The following is an 8,831-nucleotide window of genomic DNA, read 5'->3' as shown; positions in this document are numbered from 1 at the left end:
GCTAATCTCATCTAAGAATGGTTTAGGGTCTTTGATTTTTGAATCTTGGTTTACATCACATCTGGATTTTAGCAGATTCATTTATTTGCTAAAGCTATGTTCCTGAGTTACGTTTAGCCAGTACATTACAGCTGCAACTAGCTCCTCAGTGTTAAGCTCTCCCAGAGTTTTTGGACCGAAGCGTGCATTAGCTACTGTAGGTTTCCAAAGAATGAAGCCTTACCTTGACACTCTAATGACTCCCCTCATCCGTATCCACACCTGAAACAAAAAAAATATCGACAGGAACACTCTGTAACGTTAAACTGTTTACTTCAACACAATAAATATTTGGTACAGAATTATTGTCCATTAGCGAAAAAAGGTTAATAAAAAAGGAGACCGAAAGGTCAACAAACTGTGTGGCTCCACTCTCTCCTTGCCTAACTCCACCCCCATTCTTCTCCCAACTCTCCTCGCAAGAATATTAAAAGACAATTAAAGGTGCATGCAGTTACTAGAAAGTAACAATTATAGCCACCTATTCCCACACATTACAAATATAATATATATGAGATCTTAAACATTTTAAATTATTCACACACCTTTTAAGTGCAAGGCATCAAACAATTAACTTATTGAATTACTGTAAATATGAACTGTAAATCATTGCATGCTAATTAGTCAAATATTTATATTTTATCATTAAACTGCATTTAGGCTCCTACATTACCGGCCCCTAATTATCAATGTCCTTGAAACAATTGCTCAAAAATTTTAACATTAATTAAAGGAGCCTACATGCTAAATTACTTAGTTAAAGTTCAACTATCTAAATAAATCTTCTTGTCTTTCTTCCCCATGTCGCAAATGAGGACTTGGCTTCAGAACAATTCATCAATTATCCTCAGATTCTTGAAGAAGACAGCTTCATTACTGGGTGACAAAGTTCATTGGCCTTGGTATGAACTTTCACTTGACGAACAAGGCCTTTCTTTTTCTTTCTTTTTTTGGGGGGGGGGGGTTCCCCCCCCCTTTTCTCCCCAATTGTACCCGGCCAATTATCCCACTCTTCCAAGCCATCATGGTCATTGCTCCAACCCCTCTGCCGATCCAGGGAGGGCTGCAGACTACCACATGCCTCCTCCGATTCCTGTGGAGTCACCAGCCGCTTCAGTGAGGAGTTTCACTAGGGGGACGTAGCACGAGAGGATTATGCTATTCCCCCAGTTCCCTCTCCCCTCCGAACAGGCGCCCCTACCGACCAGAGGAGGCGCTACTGCAGCGACCAGGACACATACCCACATCCGGCTTCCCACCCACAGACACTTGCATCTGTAGGGACACACGACCAAGCTGGAGGTAACACGGGGATTCGATCTGGCGATCTCCGTCTTGGTAGGCAATGGAATAGACTGGCAGGCTACCCGGACGCCCAGGTCTTTCTTGTCAGGAAAAGGCTCGACAATTCTTCCAAGTGGCCATGAATTTCTGGGTCATCCACATTGTCATCCACAATCAGTACCAGATCATTGACACAAAAGTTTCTTCCAGCATGGACCATAGTTGACGTTCTTGGAGCTGTGTGAGGTATTCTTTGCACCAGCGTTTCCAGAAGACGTCCGCAACGTACTGGACTTGCCTTCATGCGGTTAGCGTATTGGTCATCATTGTTGAATACTCATGGTGGTAGCTCAAGCTTGACCTTGAGTAACACCAGGTGGTTGGCTGTTAAGGCCTCTAAACCACTGAGGTCAGAAGATGCCTTTGTAATGGGCCTACTGTTTATGACAGACTCAGCTTCACACAGCAAGGTATGGAGACATTCTTCATCCAAAAGTTGTTCCTTCACTGTGATGTTCAGAATTTTTCTCACTGAGCGAATCAGCTGCTCCCAGTTTCCTTCGTGGTGATAACCTGCTGGAGGATTGAAGCGCCATTGGACTCCCATCCGTTGCAAGTTTGTTCTTTTTTTTGCGATCTTGCTGGTGTTCCATTCTTTGATTGATTTCGTCAATTCACTGTCAGCCGACCAGAAGTTGGTTCCATTATCTGAGTACATCTCTTTCACTTGTCCTCTTCTGACAAGGAATCTCTTAATTGTGTTGAGGCACACATCAGTGTCAAGTGAAGATGTGACTTCTAGATGTACAGCTCATATAGTGAGACACGTAATGATGACACCGTATCTCTTTACTTGCCCTCTTCCTCTTTTCACCAGGAATGGCCAAAGTAGTCGATGCCAACTCCTGTGAATGAAGGATCATCAGGCATGACCCTGCATTTTAGGAGATCTGCCATGAGTTGCTTGCCAGCAGTTCCGTGTAGTTTTCTACAAGTGATGCACTTGGACAAGAACTTTCTAATGGCTCCATTCACTCCAGTGATACAGAATCTTTGACACAGTTGAGCCAACATGTGATTCCTTTCGGTGTGAGCTATAACGTCATTGATGTGTCTCAGTACAAGCTTTGTGATGTGTGAAATTTTGGCAAGATGGCTTGCTGCTTGGAATCATCTGACATAGCCGCTCAGCTCAACCTTCCTCCAACTCTAATGACTCCATCTTGAAGTACTGGATTCAATTTATAGAGTAAGCTACTTTTCTTTACCCTTTGATGTTCCTTTAGCATTGCCAAGTCTCCTTTGAATCTTTGTTTTTGACAGTACTTCACAATTTCTGTTTCTGCTTTGGTCAAACCTTCACCTGTTAGGTGTGTTCCTTTGAAAACGCTCTTGAACCGAGTCATTCTGCTTTCTCCATTTAATGTGGCTGGTTCCTTTCTCTTTGCTTTCAGTTGCTTAAGCACATCTTTCAATTTCAGAAATCAAGCAACAGCACAATTTAGTTTTGTCCAAGATGAGTAGTGGATCATCAACTGGTCTGATGCATCGTTAGGCTCTTCCACCTGAACAACATGCACTTGAACTACTCCTTTGACCTTCGGTTCATCAATGTCCAGCATTTCAGGATCTGGATTCTTGAGCCAATGGTCTTGTGTGCAGACCAACAAACCTGGTCCTGAAAGCCAGATTTCATATTTCAAAAATGCTTCGACAGTCTGTCCTCTCGAGACATGATTAGCAGGATTCAGAGTGGTATTGACATATCTCCACTGTGAAGACTGAGAGTGCTCAAGGATTTTTGAAATTCTATTAGCAACTTAAGTCTTGACTCTTGTGCTTTCACTGTTCAAGTACTTTAGCACAGCCGTGCTATCCATCCAAAAGATTGATTGTGAAGTTTCAGTTCAAGCTCTTTCTTCATAAGTATGTCCATCTTGATTGCAACTGTGGCCGTGTTCAGTTCTATTCTTGGTATGGCTGGAGAATTCAAGGTCACAATCCTTGCCTTTGCCATCATCACCAACTGCATTGCGCAGCAGTAGGTAGCTTGTTGTTCCATAGGCATCTTTGCTCGTGTCAGTGAAGTGATGTAGCTGTGCAAAGATTGGTGCACCAAACTGCTTTGTCTTGAGGCATCTGTCAACTCCAAATTTCTCAAGCTGTTGCAGATCTGAGATCCACCTTTTCCAGCTGTTAATGACTTTGTCTGGCAGGTCTTGGACCCAACTATATTTTTGCCAGCATAAATATTGCATGATTATTTTGGCAGGCAGTACTACTGTAGCGAGAAAGCCCAGTGGGCTAAAGACGGAACTGATGAGGGAAAGCCAACCTCTCCTGGTGTGTGGTCTATCTTTGAGGTTGATCTTGAACTTGAACTGATCTGATTCAGCACACCACTGGATTCCCAATGCTCTATCTATCGGCAAGTTGTCTTCATCCAAGTCCAGATCTTGAAACCCTTTTGCTCTTCCTCTTCGGGAATTAAGTTGAGCAACTTCCAGCTGTTGCTCAACCATTTTGTTAGTCAAAATCCACCTTTCACCAACATGCTCCTCAAGTCAGGGCAAAGGGTGATTGCTGTGTCTTCATCAGTAGTTGACTTAAGACAGTCATCTACATATATTTTTTGGACTGTTTTGGCAGCTTCTTGACCAAATTCATCCTCAAAATCTGTTGCACATTTCTGAAGTGCTAAGGTTGCAACACTTGGTAATGATGTTGCCCCAAAGATGTGGACAAACACCTTGTGTTCAACAAGCTCCTGCTCGTAGTTCCCATCAGGCCACCAGAGAAACCTGAAGAGATCTATGTCTTCATGTCTGACTCTTACCTGGTGGAACATGGCATCCACATCAGCCATAACCACCACGGTCTCTTGTCGGAACCTCATGAGGACCCCCACTAGCAAGCTAGTTAGGTCCGGTCCTAGCAGCAGCTGTTGGTTCAGTGATGTTCCTCGAAAGCTTGGTCCGCAGTCAAAGAAACAACACAGTTTTTGCTTGACTGGATGTCTGACTCTATGGTGAGGCTGATACCATGCTCGCCACTCAGTTGGCTCACGTTCAGTACGGTCGAGCGTCACCATGTAGCTTTCTTGAGGATGCCATCCATGAATGCAACATATTCTTTTTAAAACTTGACATCTCTAGAGAATCTTTTCCGTAGGTTCAGTGCACGTTGCTCAGTAACTGATCTGTTATTTGGCATACACAATGACTTGTCCCTCACTGGAAGGAAAACACTGTACTGACCATCCTCAAGTTTTGAGGATTGGGACACCATATTAATAAACTTGTGATCATCCTTGGACCTTTTGATCTCCTCATTTTGTCCAGCATCCGGAAAGTCCTGTTTGACCTGCAGTTGCCAGAGCTCTTGTAGCTTGGCTGCTGAGATTCGATTTGCTGTGACTTCTTTCAATTTGGTTGTCTCCTTTATATTGCTTCCACCTCTGAGTGGTCCATCTATCGTCCAGCCTAATATTGTTCTCACGGCGTATGGTCCATTGTCCATGCTGCTGACCACTTGTACTGGTTCCATTGCCTTGGGAACATTTGCTCCTAAAGCCCCTTTCACACTGGCCAAAAAACCCGCTAACACCCGCTAATACCTGGCTTTGGTGGTCAAGGTAAAAGGGTACAATCGGCATTCACTCCCGGGTCAAATAACTCTGCAGTAGTCACAGGTATTTATCGGCTCCACCTCAGATCAGCAGTGATGTAAACGTGACAGCTGGGTGGACATGCTAACTTGCGGGATGACGTAGTGCCATTGTCCACGCATCATAAAATCGCGCCGGCAACTGAGGAAAAACATTTATTGTTTGTGGGTACAGCATCTTTGTTCAAGCAGTGCTGGAACATCATTCAGTCTGTGTTGAGTTTGTATGGTTTGAAAGAGAGACACACACACACATATATATATATATATATATATATATATATATATATATATATATATATATATAAAGTAACATTAACAACCGTCTCTCTGGCTTCCATGCTGCTTTTACTGTTTACTTCCCTGTTTTCCGGCACGTTCGTGACATCACGAACGTCATGACGTCAAAGATGACACTACAGACGAAAAAAAAGAAGAAAAAAGAAAGAAAGGCAAACTTGTCTGCTGGCAGTCAGACCCGGTGTAACAGCCCAAGATATACCCCCTGACTAGACAATACCCAGGGTTAAAGTGGGCTAGCCTATTTTATAGGCTATTTAATTATTATGGGCTAGTCCAATTTATACCCCAGGGTATTATTTAGGCTAGGCTATTTCATACCCCCTTAGCCCATATTTTACCCCCCCCCACACTCAGACCCGGGGTTAAAGTGGGCTAGCCTGTTTTATACCCCGGGTATATTCTGGGCTAGTCCAGTTTATGCCCCGTATTCCGTTGTGTCACTGATCTCATCTAGCTCCTCCATTGGTCTCTTGGGTTGCTGGGGTTTGTCCTCTATGGTGTCACAGGGGCAGTCAGGAATGGGTTGGGCGCTCAAGGTCATGTGGCCTTTGTGTAGAGCTTGAGGTTGCTGGCGTGGTAGGTGTTACTTAGGATCTTGTCAGTTTTTTATTTTTTTTAGCTTTACACGGCCTTTGCTGAGTGACTCAACAACAGTATATGGACCAGTCCAGCGAGGCTCCAGGTTGGATCCCATCCTGTGGATACGTCGACTGTTTTTGCTGTAGACTATGGACCCTGTAATAATCTCTTTGTTGCTTTCATGGTGATGATCATAATTCTCCATCTGACTAGACTGTGCACTGGCAATGTTGTTGGAGACTGTGGAACAGAGGTCTTTACGAATGGTATGAAGTATCTGCAGAACATCAGGGCTGGCTGAGTCTGGAAGTGGTGCTTCATCAGTCTTGTCGGCAGACCTCAGGTTCATGGGCAGCTTGGCAGTGTGGCCATACATACCTTCGAAGGGTGTGCGCTTTGTTGAGACATGGATAGATGTATGATAAGCAAACAAAATACCTGGAATGTACTGATCCCAATCATCAGCTTGGTCGCTGACGAGCTTACTCAATGCAGCCTTGAGTGTCCTGTTGTCATGTTCCCTTTGGCCGTTTGACTGTGGGTGGTATGCAGAGGCTATACGGTGATCTGTCTGGAAACAGTCCATATGCAAGTCAATAACTTTGTTTACAAATTCATGACCCTGGTCACTGATAAGGGGGTTCATGCAGCCTAGTCAACATACAACAGAGTAAAGGAACTCTGCCACTGACTTTGCGCTCTTGTCCAGGATAGCTGCAGCTTCAGAGCACTTGGAGAAATGGTCAGTTATAGCGACGATGTACTTGTTACCACCTGTAGTTTCTTGAAGAGGGCCGATACGGTCAATCTGAACCAAATTCCAGATCTTGGTAGGTATGGGTATGGGGTTGAGTGACGAAGCTTCTTTGCTGACTTTGAGATTACTGACGAAACACTTGGGACATGCCTCCATGTATTCTTGTACATCATTCTTCATGCCTCGCCAGTATTATCACGGAGATATTTTACAGAAGGTTTTATCTTTGCCAAAGTGCTCTCCTTTAGTTGGATTGTCATGACAGGCCTTCAGAATGTTGGGCACATGGGTTTTGAAAAGGGCCTCCTTATCTCCATGGCAGAGTTCTACCATCAGCACAAAATGGCTATGCCATTGGATGAAACGGAGACTTTGCATTCACCAACTTGACAGGATCCAGGTCATAATATATATATATAAAATCCTATATTATTGTGCTCATTTGTTGAGCAATTTCCCTACTGCTGAGTGTTTCTTTAAACAAAGTTATATATTGTAGGAAAAAAAAACCTTTAATACATTTCAGTACAAGCCTATTTCGAGCATCACACACTCATCAGCTGCCAATGTGATATAATGTGATAATATACACTACCGTTCAAAAGTTTGGGATCACCCAAACAATTTTGTGTTTTCCATGAAAAGTCACACTTATTCACCACCATATGTTGTGAAATGAATAGAAAATAGAGTCAAGACATTGACAAGGTTAGAAATAATGATTTGTATTTGAAATAAGATTTTTTTTACATCAAACTTTGCTTTCGTCAAAGAATCCTCCATTTGCAGCAATTACAGCATTGCAGACCTTTGGCATTCTAGCTGTTAATTTGTTGAGGTAATCTGGAGAAATTGCACCCCACGCTTCCAGAAGCAGCTCCCACAAGTTGGATTGGTTGGATGGGCACTTCTTGCGTACCATACGGTCAAGCTGCTCCCACAACAGCTCAATGGGGTTCAGATCTGGTGACTGCGCTGGCCACTCCATTACCGATAGAATACCAGCTGCCTGCTTCTGCTCTAAATAGTTCTTGCACAATTTGGAGGTGTGTTTAGGGTCATTGTCCTGTTGTAGGATGAAATTGGCTCCAATCAAGCGCTGTCCACTGGGTATGGCATGGCGTTGCAAAATGGAGTGATAGCCTTCCTTATTCAGAATCCCTTTTACCCTGTACAAATCTCCCACCTTACCAGCACCAAAGCAACCCCAGACCATCACATTACCTCCACCATGCTTAACAGGTGGCGTCAGGCATTCTTCCAGCATCTTTTCATTTGTTCTGCGTCTCACAAACGTTCTTCTTTGTGATCCAAACACCTCAAACTTGGATTCATCCGTCCACAACACTTTTTTCCAGTCTTCCTCTGTCCAATGTCTGTGTTCTTTTGCCCATCTTAATCTTTTTCTTTTATTGGTCAGTCTCAGATATGGCTTTTTCTTTGCCACTCTGCCCTGAAGCCCAGAATCCCGCAACCGCCTCTTCACTGTAGATGTTGACACTGGTGTTTTGCGGGTACTATTTAATGAAGATGCCAGTTGGGGACCTGTGAGGCGTCTGTTTCTCAAACTAGAGACTCTAATGTACTTATCTTCTTGCTCAGTTGTGCAACGCGGCCTCCCACTTCTTTTTCTACTCTGGTTAGAGCCTGTTTGTGCTGTCCTCTGAAGGGAGTAGTACACACCGGTGTAGGAAATCTTCAATTTCTTAGCAATTTCTCGCATGGAATAGCCTTCATTTCTAAGAACAAGAATAGACTGTCGAGTTTCAGATGAAAGTTCTCTTTTTCTGGCCATTTTGAGCGTTTAATTGACCCCACAAATGTGATGCTCCAGAAACTCAATCTGCTCAAAGGAAGGTCAGTTTTGTAGCTTCTGTAACGAGCTAAACTGTTTTCGGATGTGTGAACATGATTGCACAAGGGTTTTCTAATCATCAATTAGCCTTCTGAGCCAATGAGCAAACACATTGTACCATTAGAACACTGGAGTGATAGTTGCTTGAAATGGGCCTCTATACACCTATGTAGATATTGCACCAAAAACCAGACATTTGCAGCTAGAATAGTCATTTACCACATTAGCAATGTATAGAGTGTATTTCTTTAAAGTTAAGACTAGTTTAAAGTTATCTTCATTGAAAAGTACAGTGCTTTTCCTTCAAAAATATGGACATTTCAATGTGATCCCAAACTTTTGAACGGT

Source organism: Lampris incognitus, chromosome 7, assembly GCF_029633865.1.
Source record: "Lampris incognitus isolate fLamInc1 chromosome 7, fLamInc1.hap2, whole genome shotgun sequence".
Classification (NCBI taxonomy): Eukaryota; Metazoa; Chordata; class Actinopteri; order Lampriformes; family Lampridae; genus Lampris; species Lampris incognitus.
The sequence above is the reverse complement of the archived record's forward strand: the minus strand, read 5'-3'. Positions refer to the sequence as shown.